Here is a 12,105-nt window from a genome sequence, read left to right as displayed (position 1 = left end):
TACTCTCTGTTTCCTTGGAAACAGAGCTCTCAGCTTCAGAGTTGCTAGCATTGTATTTTCTTTCCCTTTAAAGCATTGAGGTATCAAAGAAAAGGTAAAATTTTAAGATTATGATCTGTAGAAGCTGACTTATTTTCAAATAAATTAAAAACAAATATTTATTTAATTCCTATTTGTGTAAGGGGTAAGCATCAATTTGAGGAGGAGCTTTAAATCAATTAAGTGTAAGTGAAGTAAGTTTTAGTGTATAAGAACCAAACCATTATATGTTTTGGGCTTCAGATAAAGAGAAAATTGGGCTTATTAGAAAACAAAAATATAGAATGAGGTTATTGCATTGAGACTAGAATAGTTTAGAAAAATAATTTTAAAAGCCAACTGATTTCCATACCAGACAACTCAGTTTTTCCATTCTCTGTTAAAGCTTAGGGAATATGAGGTTGTTTAGTGCATATGGAGAAGATAGTCTTTTTAGCCTCCAGTCAATAAAACAAAAACTAAATATAGTCTAAACAAAACCTACAGGTTTTGGAGAAACTGATTAATGAGTTTAATAAATATTTTAGTAAGAAATGACTGTCAGGTCTTTGCTTCCGGTTTTCTTTTCCCTTTGTTTGTTTTTGGGCCACACCCTGTGGTGCTTGGGGCAGTTTCTGGTTCAGTGCTCAGGTATCCATATGCAGTGTCTATTAAACCAGAGTTCGCGGTCAGTGCCTTACCTTCGATCCTGTCTCTGACCCTCAGAATATGGTCTTTCTCCTTTATGAAAGGTTACATTAACTTTCAAAGGCTCAAAATATGAGTCATAATATTTTAGAGATCTTTTATATATGAAAAACTGAAGCCCTAAGGAGATCCAGACATTTTCCCTAAATCATACCTAGGTGACAGAAAATGCAGAATTCAGATCCCTTGATCATCAGTGCTCTTTGAATAAATGAGTAATTTTATGACAGAGCCTCATTGAGATTTTATTTTGCTAATATTTGATTTTCACACAATTTACTGGAACTATCTATCGCTTAAAAATATGATGTATACTATATACAACTAAACACTCTATGAGCATATATCCAAATGAAAAACTGATAAATATGATCTTTATAGCCACATTTAAGTTTTGAGTGATCTATGGATCTGCATGCCTCTCAGAAAGTGTCAGAAGAACAATCAGATTGCCTTTTTGTACTTTGAACCATAGGAAATTCACCTTCCTTTTTCTAACCACAGCCATCTATCCATCTATTAACTCACTCAATAATTCAGGAAGCATTACTTGAGCCTCTATTACGTACATAAGTCACTCTTTTCTGGGATCTCTTTTCTCCTAAACAGTTCAATATTTCCTCTTTTGTATTCATGGCTCTAACATTTAGTATCCAGTAGCAGAATTATGTTCTACACCTGCCTTTAGATTATTCGCTCTTAGACATCAATAAACAACTGCCTCATTAATCTGTTTCAATGATCAGATGTGTTGTTACTGCATCATACCTACTTTTTATTTTCTGTCTTCAGAAGAAAAATACACAAAGAGATCTCTGTTAGCTGAAAAAAACAGGAAAATTGGGGAGAACAGAGAAAACCGACTATTGAGTCTGCTGTCAATCACATTTTATTGACTGTAAATTCCATCTCTTAAAGTTAATTCCTAAGGTTAATGATGTAGTTCAGCCATGCAGCACTTCCATTGAATGTATGGGACACTGGGATTGATCCCTATTACCTCACACACATACACAAAAGCAATAATTTCCAAGTATCTTTATTCTCTTTAATTCGTGACTCTTGCTCCAAGCCCTTATTCTCACCCAGACAGATTTATTCCTTTTACATTTATTACATTTTACATTTATTCAAATGTGATCATTAGTTTTTGGACAAACTGGCAGGCTACCGAATGTAGCCTGCCCACACGGCAGAGTCTGGCAAACTCCCCGTGGCGTACCCAATATGCCAAATACCAGTAACAATGATGGGTCTCATTCTCCTAAAGAGCCTTGAATATAATCTCAGGGCTAGCATGAAGGAGACTTACTGGGGCCTGCTCGAGGCAATCGACGAATAACATTTATTACATTTTACATTTATTTGAATGTGATCATTAGTGCATTGAAACCAAGTGAGTGTGAACACCACAGTGCAGTGTGCAAGCACTGCAACCAAATGCACAACCCACAGCAAGCACCACTCGCTGTGTGTGAAAATCTAAGTGTGTGAATCCCACAACCAAATATGGGAGGACTACAACAAAATTGCAAACAGGTGCATATAAAAATCCCCAGTGTGCAGCAACAACAAAAGGAAAGCACAGGAATTATTTTTAATTTTTAAATGTAGTTTAATTTTCTTTTTCTCCTCACTACTTGATTGAAGTAAAACTTTTATTTATTTTTCCCCCACTGAAGTAAAACTTTTAAAGGCATTTTATTTCATAATTTAAAAGTTATGTAAGGAGTGTTAGTTACATTGATAAAATTAAAAGAAAATTAGTATGTTTACTTATTTATTTGTAACATTCCAAACACATAGGATTTCTAGATTAAACATATTTCACAACATTGCTGACCTCTCTAGAGATTAAAATCTATTAGTGTCATTGAAAAAAATTTATGAGAGCATTGAGTATCTAGTCCACAGTTATCATTAAATAGGATTAAATATAAGAAAATCAGCAACGCAGATCACTTAACTTGAGGAAGTGATTCCAATTATTCAGACTACTCTCATTATGTATATAAATGTCAAAAAATCAGAGTAAAGAGTCACAAGAGTGCCCACAACCCAGGGTAAGCACAGGACACTGTAGAATATAATTCATGCTGAAGAGTTCACAAACCAAAATTACAAAGCACTTAAGGAACTCTGACTCTGTTGGGGGAATGAGAGCTTTCAAAGGGGATCAGGGACCACTCCTAGAAATACTTGACTAACTGGGCCAAGTGGATCCATGCAAGGGCCCCACTAGCTCTACATGCTAGGAGGGCCTCTAAGGCTACACCTGAAGGTGATGGTGTGGTTCTAGATCAGGTTCCTGACCAATGGCTAAATCCCTGACCGTTGACTCTCCCTACTCTCTGTTCCCTGGCTTTTTCAATTAAATATGCAATCAATAACTTCTCTTATTTCTTTTTATTTTACTTTTCTCTTGGTTTTTGGGTCAAGCCCAGCAGTGTTCAATACTTATTCCTGGCTCTGTGCTCAAGGATAGTGATTCTGGTGGTGTTTGGGGGAATCTATGCAATGCCAGAGACTAAAGCTGGGTCGGCTGTGTTCAATGCAAATGCGTTATGTGCTGTATTTGCTCTCTGAACCAATAACTCATATTTCTTCTGCTTTACTCTGCCTCATTTCTACACCACATTTAATACTATTTCTGTGTAGGTTTTATTGCCTTTCTTCTTTGAAAGCAAAGCATATTAAAATATATAAAATGATCATAAATAATACCAATTTTAGACTAAAGAATAAAACAATATCTATAAGACTCAATTTATTATAAGAAATGGTTCAATTCCTTCCTTATTGTCCCTTGGGATTGCTGGTGTGTATTCCAAAAACTACACCTATAAGATTTAAGCTGCATCAATCATGGGGGTGGGGGAAAGGTATTTTTAATCACATCTTTAGTTTCTTGTACTGAAAATCTTAATTCCTAACATTAGTTTAAGTATCCATTCATTTTAATCCTACAATATAAAGAATAAATAATAGTTCCCCCCGAACAATACTATTTATAATTAACCTGATGAAATTTAAAATTTCTATGTAGTACTATTTGTCCTGAGCATATTTTCACTAAGAATGTAGAGTACAGTTCTAAAATCACTAGAACACCAGGGATTTTACTGAAGAGTAGAGTAGATTCCTGGTTTGTGCAAAAGTTTGATGCTTAAGCACTGCATGTCCCCTCTGCCCTTCAGCACTTCTGGGATGTCATCTATAAAGCAATTTAAAATAATGCCAAAGAGACATTACAGAGGTGACAGCACATCCTTTTCAAGCAGGGAACACTGGTCCAGTGCCTGGTATCACCTGGTTTTCTGAACACTGTTGGATGCAGTACTAAAGCCCCCTGACACAACCAGCGTGGCACTGTAGCACCTCAGGGCCCCAGCAGTACTGGAACAGCACCTCTCCCTCAGGCACTCTCATTGTGACACCAACCAAACCAGCCAAATTAGCAGAGAATCATATGGAGGGACCTACAGGTTTCTCAAGCCTCCACCCCAAAAATGAAAGTTTAAATCAATTGAAATTGTTTCTTTGGTTTGTTTTATGTTTTCACAAATCTTACATAGTTTCTTTCATTGTTTCAACTAGGTTTTATTTTTCTGCTTTTTGGGTCACAACCAGCGATGCTCAGGGGTGATTCCTGGCTCTGCACTCAGGAATTACTCCTGGTGGTGTTTGAGGGGATGCTGGGAATCTAACCTGGGTCAGCCGCGTGCAAGGCAAGCACCCTACCTGCTGTGCTATCACTCCAGCCCCTCAACTAGTTCTTAATTATATAACTGCTTTTAAATTCTTTCTACTTTTTTGGTTATGGGATTTGGGGGAGAATGTCCATACCTACCTGAGATACTAGGGTGTCACTCTTACCATGGTTTCAAAGAACCATGTGGTGCAGGAATAAAAATCAAGCCTCTCAGATGCAAAGCATGAGTTCCACCTCTCTGATTCAGTTACTGAGTGTGTATGCTTCAAAGTAGCAATGTCCTCCTATGGTTCATTGATTTGCTCAAGCAGGCACCAGTAACATCTCCATTGTGAGACTTGTTACTGTTTTTGGCATATTGAATACTTCATGGGTAGCTTGCCAGGCTTTGCTGTGAGGGCGGGATACTCTTGGTAGCTTGCTGGACTCTCTGAGAGGGACGGAAGAATTTAACTCAAATCGAACTCAGGTTGGCTTCGTGCAAAGCAAACGCCCTACCCGCTATGCTATCACTCCGGCCCATGCTTCCTAGTAACATAGCTTAAATAACTCTCCATTTGTACCTAAAGATATTTTACATGTACGTTGTTCTGAAACCTGTTTTCCATCTTAATATATTTTGGAGCTCTCCTGTTTTGGTGTTTTTGTTTTGTTTTTGCACCACACCCAATAATGTTCAGGTATTACTTCTGGCTCTGCACTCGGGAATCACTCCTGGCAGTGCTTAGGGGACCATATAAAGTCCCAGAGATCGAACCAGGGTCTGAGTGCAAGGCAAGCACTCTACTTGATGTACAATCACTCCAGCCCCTCATATTTATTACCTTATTCTTCACTAGTTAACCAAATATTCTCCATGATCCTCTATAATGGAGAGTAACAATTGCCCCTTCTTTTTTCAAGTCCTTACCCCTGAATCAAATCCACATTTTTACCTGGTTTGGATTAGAGTCAAAGCTAGACAAAGGTTCAGTGTACCTTGCTTAAAGCCAGCCCCAAGTGGTTCCAATATCTATTCTACAGTACTCACATTTCTTTGTTGACTGTTATTATAGCTCCAATTTTCGTACAAGTCATACTTACTCCAAACCTTTATTAGTAGCTTAAGGTCTGATTGAAAGTAGATTTAAGGAGACTTCCATATTAATCTGTTTTGTTTGTTTTGGGACCACACCCAGTGGTGTTCAAAGGTTTACTCTTGGCCTTCCACTCGGAATCACTTCTGGCAATACTCAGGGGACCATAAGGAGATACCAGGGATCAAATCATGTGGGCCGCATGTAAGGCAAACACTGTACTATTACTTTAACCCTGAGATTTCCATTTTATAATTAAGCATTCTCAATTAAATTGAGAAATGTGTTGAGTTTACTTCCAGTGCTTTCAAGCTAAAGGTGGTTTATTTTTGTTTGGAAGTGGTTACGTATACCTCATGAAGTCAATGAAACTTGACTCTTCAGCTTATTTGGGATCCCAAAGATCCCCCTTTCAGTTTCTGTCCTGTCTTTCTCTTTTTGTTTTTCTTTTTTTTTTGCCAATTAGAATATCCTCCAGACACCAAAGAAGCACTAAAGAATTTTGCATTAGGAAGTAGAATGAAAAATGAGAATATAGTTATGAGATTAATATTTAGGGACTGCTCAGAGAAGTAGATCACATGGAATGGAGATTGAATGATACGATAAAAAGGAGAAAATACAGTAAAAATGGTGTTAAAGAACACAACAATACTGGGATTTACAATACTGCTAATCATACTTTTCAAACATACATCATTTTAACACCACATATACACATATGCAAAGAACACAACAAAGGACACTTTTAAAAGAAGATGCAAACTTAATAAAGTAAAACTGAATTTCATATTTGGGTCACTGGTTCCCTTTGGAAGAACAGTTTCCTTGGAGTGGAGGTGGGGAAGACAAAATTAACTGTGTTAAGGGTGACAAGGAGATAAAGAATTAGAGATAAGCATAGGCCACACCTTCAGAACCGTGACCTATTTGAGAAAGCAAGACTATAGGTACTAGTTGCAGGGAGGATATTTCCCTCTTAATAATTATAATTGTGTGGAGGGAGATCTGCACAGTTGCATTTTAGTACCTTAGTGGTAGGTGTGATGCGGTAACATATATTTTAGAAATTCCTTTCCCTTGAAAGCTTTTGTTGCTGTTCTCTTCCATCCATTTTTTTTCACAGTTGAAGATCCCTATCATGTGGAACCTGATTATTCTCGTTTTGCTAATTATCCTAATTATTAATTATTACACTGTTGACACAGACAAGTGTATATTTGTGCAAGTTAACTATATTTTATTGCTCAGTTAACATTTAAATGAACCTCATCAGACACACAAAAGAATCTTGAAACCAAGCAGCATGCTGCAGAGATGTCTCTGGACTTTGCAATAGGCCACTCTCGCCTGGCTACTCTAGACAGAGCAGGTGCTGTCCCTTGTCCTGTCCCCTAAGAATCTGGGCGGCCGCCATCTTCCAGACCCAACAAGAAGCCCAGGTATGTAGGAGCAGTAACGGCAAATGCCATGTCTCACGGGATAGTGAAGGAGCCCATCCCTCTCATCCCCCTAAACCGATGGGACCCTGAGATAATGCCCACAAACTGCTCTGGGCTACTATTTAAGCTCCTTAATGGCCACAATCCAGAGACACACAAAAGAATTTTAGCACCAGCAGCTCGCTGCAGAGATCTCTCCGGACCCTAATTATCTAAAATTTTGTAATTCCAGGAGCATGCGGCCACTCTCGCATCTTATGCTATTCATAACAAGCAATACAAAATAAATTGTTTAGCATTGCCTTTTCGGTAGGGTTGAGCAGTGATGGGAAAATTCCAAACAATATTAGTGGGACTGGTGTTGAAATATTGAATGTAATCAAAGTACAGAAAGAGAATACTGTCGAAATTGTCTGCCACACAGGCAGGGGAAGGGTTGGGATGGTGTGGGGGATACTGGGGATTTTGGTGGTGGAAAATATGCATTAGGGAAGGGATGAATGTTTGATCATTGTATGACCGAAATCCAAACATGAAAGCTTTGTAACTGTATCTCACAGTGATTCAATTAAATTAAAAAAAAAATGACCCATATCTTGGGGCCAAAGAGATAGTACAGTGGGAAAAGCATTTGCCTTGCATGTAGTCCACCTGAGTACTGCCAGCAGTTTCTCTTGAGTGCAGGTCCAGGAGTTACTGCCGAGGTGTTACTGTTGGGTGTGGGCCCAAAAAACAAAAACAAAAACAAAAACAATAAAAACAAAGGAGTGAAATCTTGACATGTATCATAACATGGATAAACTTCAAAAGGGCCAGAAAAATAGTACAGTGGGTGAAGGTACTTGTTTTGTATATGGTTGATGTGAGTTCTATCTCTGGTATCACATATGGTACCTTGACTCAGCCAGGGCTGAATCCTGAGCACAGAGCCAGGAGTAAGATCTCAGAACAGCGAGGTATAGCCTCAAAACAAGCATATATATGTGTGTGTGTGTGTGTGTGTGTGTGTGTGTGTGTGTGTGTAAGAAATAAGTTAGGCATAATGGCAAAAATCTGCCCAGGTGCATTTACAATGAAGTCCCGGAGCAATCAAATTCAGAGAAAATAACGTGGTGGCTATTAGGGACTCTGGGAAGGTGGAATGGTGGGTTATTGTGTACAGCATACAAAGTTCCAGTTAGGATGAGAAAGTTAAGAAAATGGATAGTGGTGATGGTTCAGCATTGTGAAGTACTTAATGCCACTGGATGGTTTAAAAATAATGTTAAAATGACCAATCCTATCTGTTTATTTTACCATGATTTTTTGTTTGGGGGCCACACCAGTGACACTCAGGGCTGACTTCTGGTTCTGCATTTATGGATCACTCTGGATGGTGCTTGGGTGGTACCGAGGTTCAAACTTCGTTAATTTTGTGCAAGGCAAGCTCCTTACCATTTATAACCATTTGTCCAGCACAATCATAAATTTTTTTAGAAGGAAAAATAACGTAATCACAAATTTATTCCCAGAATGCAGTTCTCATTTGATATGAATTAGAGTATTGATTGAATATATTGAGGAATATTAGAGATTGATTTTAATTGGCAAATGAGATGATCAACACAAGTGGCTATTAAAGAGTTAGGCAAGCACGTCCTCTCCTGAGTGTAAGAATATCCCAGTCCCAGGGCCTAACAGCTTCAGAATTATTAGTTAGATCCAGAAATCTAGAAATCTGCTGGTACGCCTATTCTTTCCACATGCATACACACAAAATGTGTAGATTATTTCACTAGGGAATCCTATATTTGCCATGGATAGATAGATGGACTCCTTTCTGCAAGATTTCAAGATCTCCTTATAGGGCAGAGGATTAAGACTTCATTAGGCAGGCTCACCCAGCACCGTATCTGACTGTTTTCCTGCTAACATATACATTTGGGCCTGGCTGGTTACTATAGTTTTTGTAAAATTTTTTATGATTTAGTAGTTTCTGGGGACCAGAATCCAGAATGGTTACAACCTCCACTACCCAGTCGCTGCCACGCTCCAAGATGTTTTCTGGACGCTCAGGCGGAGACTCACGCACAACTGAAGCCCCACAGAACAAGATAAGTGGAACTCTGAGACCTTGGACTCCAGGCTCAATGGACCCTGCTTGCTCCCACCAACCACAGGTGACAAAGGGATTAAAATCAGGAGCCCCACCCTACCCTGCCCTGTCTGCTTCCACCAACTGCCAGAGACCCAGGGATTGGATTGCTCACAGAAAACCCACCCTACCCCTACAGGTACCAGATAAATACCTCACTGGCAGACCTCCACTACCTCCACTACCCAGCCGCCACCACGTTCCAGGACGCTTTCTGGACCGCACAGCCGTGAAGCGTGAAGCAGCCGCACAACACATTATAAGACACTTAATATCCATCTTCCAGAATTGCTGTACCATATTTGATAGGGTTCAAATATGGTTTGAACCATGGGAACACCTACAAGGGCGATTAGAGGTCACTCCAAAAACCTCTATCCTTCTCGGAGAGCCTGGCAAGCTACCAAGAGTATTCTGCCCGCAAGGCAAAACCCCGCAAGCTATCTGTTGTGTATTCAATATGCCAAAACCAGTAATTACAATGGGTCTCATTCCCCTGACCCTGAAGGCATCACCAATATGGCAGTGTTGAGAAGGATGAGGAAGGAGAGGCTGATAAAATCTCAAGGCCGATCTAGGCTTAGGCTGACAAAACGAAGGAAGGTAAAAATGATTGTCTGTACTTTCAATGCACGTAAGCTAGCATCAGATGCATCCATCGAGGACCTGTTGGTAAAAGCATGAAAGATCAAGTATGGCATCATTGGTCTGACAGAGACAAGAAGGCATCATCAGGAATGCTGTCTTGTTTGCTAAGGCGTCAAAAATCAGATGGGCTGGACATGTAATGAGATTTGGAGACGACCGCTGGACTAGAGCCGTTACGGAATGGATTCCACGGGATGTCAAAAGACCGCGTGGCCGCCCACCTACCAGATGGTCAGACTTCTTCACCAAGATCCTTAACGATCGGTTTGAGGCTCTTTGTGTCCCTAGAATGAACAGATGCCATTGGACTACACTAGCACGCGACAGGGACAAATGGAGACGTTACTGGCACCCGCTTGAGCAAATCGGCGATTAATGGGAAGTCAAGTGATCAAGTGATCAAGTTTCTGGGGACCAGAATCCAGAATGGTGGAGCCCCTAGATAGAGTTTTGCCCCGGAGAGATCTCCTAGAAGAATTTCCCCTAAAGGAGGCACTTTATATCTGTTTAAATTTATGTTTAACTGACACTTATATTTATAATTAACTAAACCTTATATTTATATTTGACCAACACCCTCAGGTATGTAAAAGTCTAATCCAACTAAAGAATGTTTTCTGTTCTAATGTTTACTGGTTGTAAGCAATAAATATAGCAAACTGAGGACAGTCAGGGCTCTCTGTTCAAAGGCTGTTAACCCCCTGATCCCACGCTTTTTCTCTCTCATTTCTGTCTCTTTTCTTAATCTTCTCAGTGCCCCTGCTTCAGACTCTCCTACTTCAGACCTGTTAATCTAAGGGCTGGTCCCCTGCAGGTAGCAGTTCTATGATGTTGGAATTGAGATAACAAGTGTTAGTGTTTATGCTTTAGACAATGTGTACCTCAACCACCACCAATATCCCTTCATCAGTGTTCCTGGGTCCCTTCCATCTGTACCACTCCAATCCCCTATCCCAGTTTCCCTTGTCTCCCCTTACCTTCTGATAACCTCTGTTCTATACTAAAGTCTAAAGGTTTTCATTGGACATTGCTTATTGCCTTGTGAGGCCATTAATTCATATTTGTCTTTATTCTTCCATTTCACTTGACAGAACATCTCCTACTCTGTCCATATCGCAAAAAATAATTCATATTTTCTTAGAGCAGCATAGTTTCACTATATACTTACACATATATACACACATATATATAAACATATACATATATACAGTTTTCCATAGAAGCCAATTCAGTCTAAAGTCCGCAGTGCATTGAGGATTCCTTTGCCATCTCTGAGGTAACATAACTTTGAAGAGTTTGAAGTTGTATCTCTAAAACATATTCTTGTAAATCATTATTACCACAATAATAAAATTAGCAAGACCTATTTTTATGCTTCCAGTGAGGGAAGATAAGATGGGAAATATTGACAAGGACTTTACGTTAACTTTCCTGAAGAGAACGAGAAGTGGAAACTAAAACACAAGAGGGATTTGCTTTTGCTGTTCTTGAAGGATAGCAAAGTATATTTATAGTGTTTAATACATGTCAGGCATGGTTCCAAGCACTTTAGATATATTAACTGAATTGGGACTGGATGGAGATGATGGACTTGGTTATGAAGAGTTGCAGGAACATACATCTGAAAATCAAAGTTATTTCTGTGTATCTGAAGGTAAGGGCTGGAGCGATAGCACTGAGGGTAGGGTGTTTGCCTTGCACATGGCCAACCCAGGTTCGATTCCTCCGAGCCTGGCAAGCTACAGAGAGTATCCCACCCACATGGCAGAGCCTGGCAAGCTCCCCGTGACATATTCGATATGCCAAAAACAGTAACAACAATTCTCATAATGGAGATGTTACTGGTGCCCACTGGAGCAAATCAATGAACAACGGGAGGACAGTGCTACAGTGCTATCTGAAGGTAAAATTGTGTACTAGTAATCTGCTTAAAGGAGGCAGAAATGGTGTAATAGGCTTTAAAAAAATGGTAGTTTGATGACTAGAGGAGGAATTTAATCAGGAATATATAAAAATATTTCTGAACTTTAACTCAAGTGATTGTGTCAGTTTATTCAACAGTGTGCAAATACACTTTTGTTGGCACTAAGAGTCAAATATACTGACATGAGTCAAATATACTGACAAATATATAGGCCTAAGGAAGCCTGTAGGCAAAATGGTCAGGGAAATTAAGTGATGCTCAGGTCTGGTTCATTTTTAAAATCTAATCTACGGTTAGATTCATTTTTTTAAGAAATTTAAGCCAGGAGAGGCATCATCATAATTAGAAAAAAAGGAAAAAGAGAAAAGGATTATGAACTTCGAAAGGTTCACTGATGACAATACCTTTTTGAGAATGGACATTGAGGCAGCAGTTAGAAATCT

This window comes from Sorex fumeus, unplaced genomic scaffold, assembly GCF_029834395.1.
Source record: "Sorex fumeus unplaced genomic scaffold, SorFum_2.1 ptg000014l, whole genome shotgun sequence".
Lineage (NCBI taxonomy): Eukaryota > Metazoa > Chordata > Mammalia > Eulipotyphla > Soricidae > Sorex > Sorex fumeus.
Note: the sequence above shows the minus strand (reverse complement) of the source record.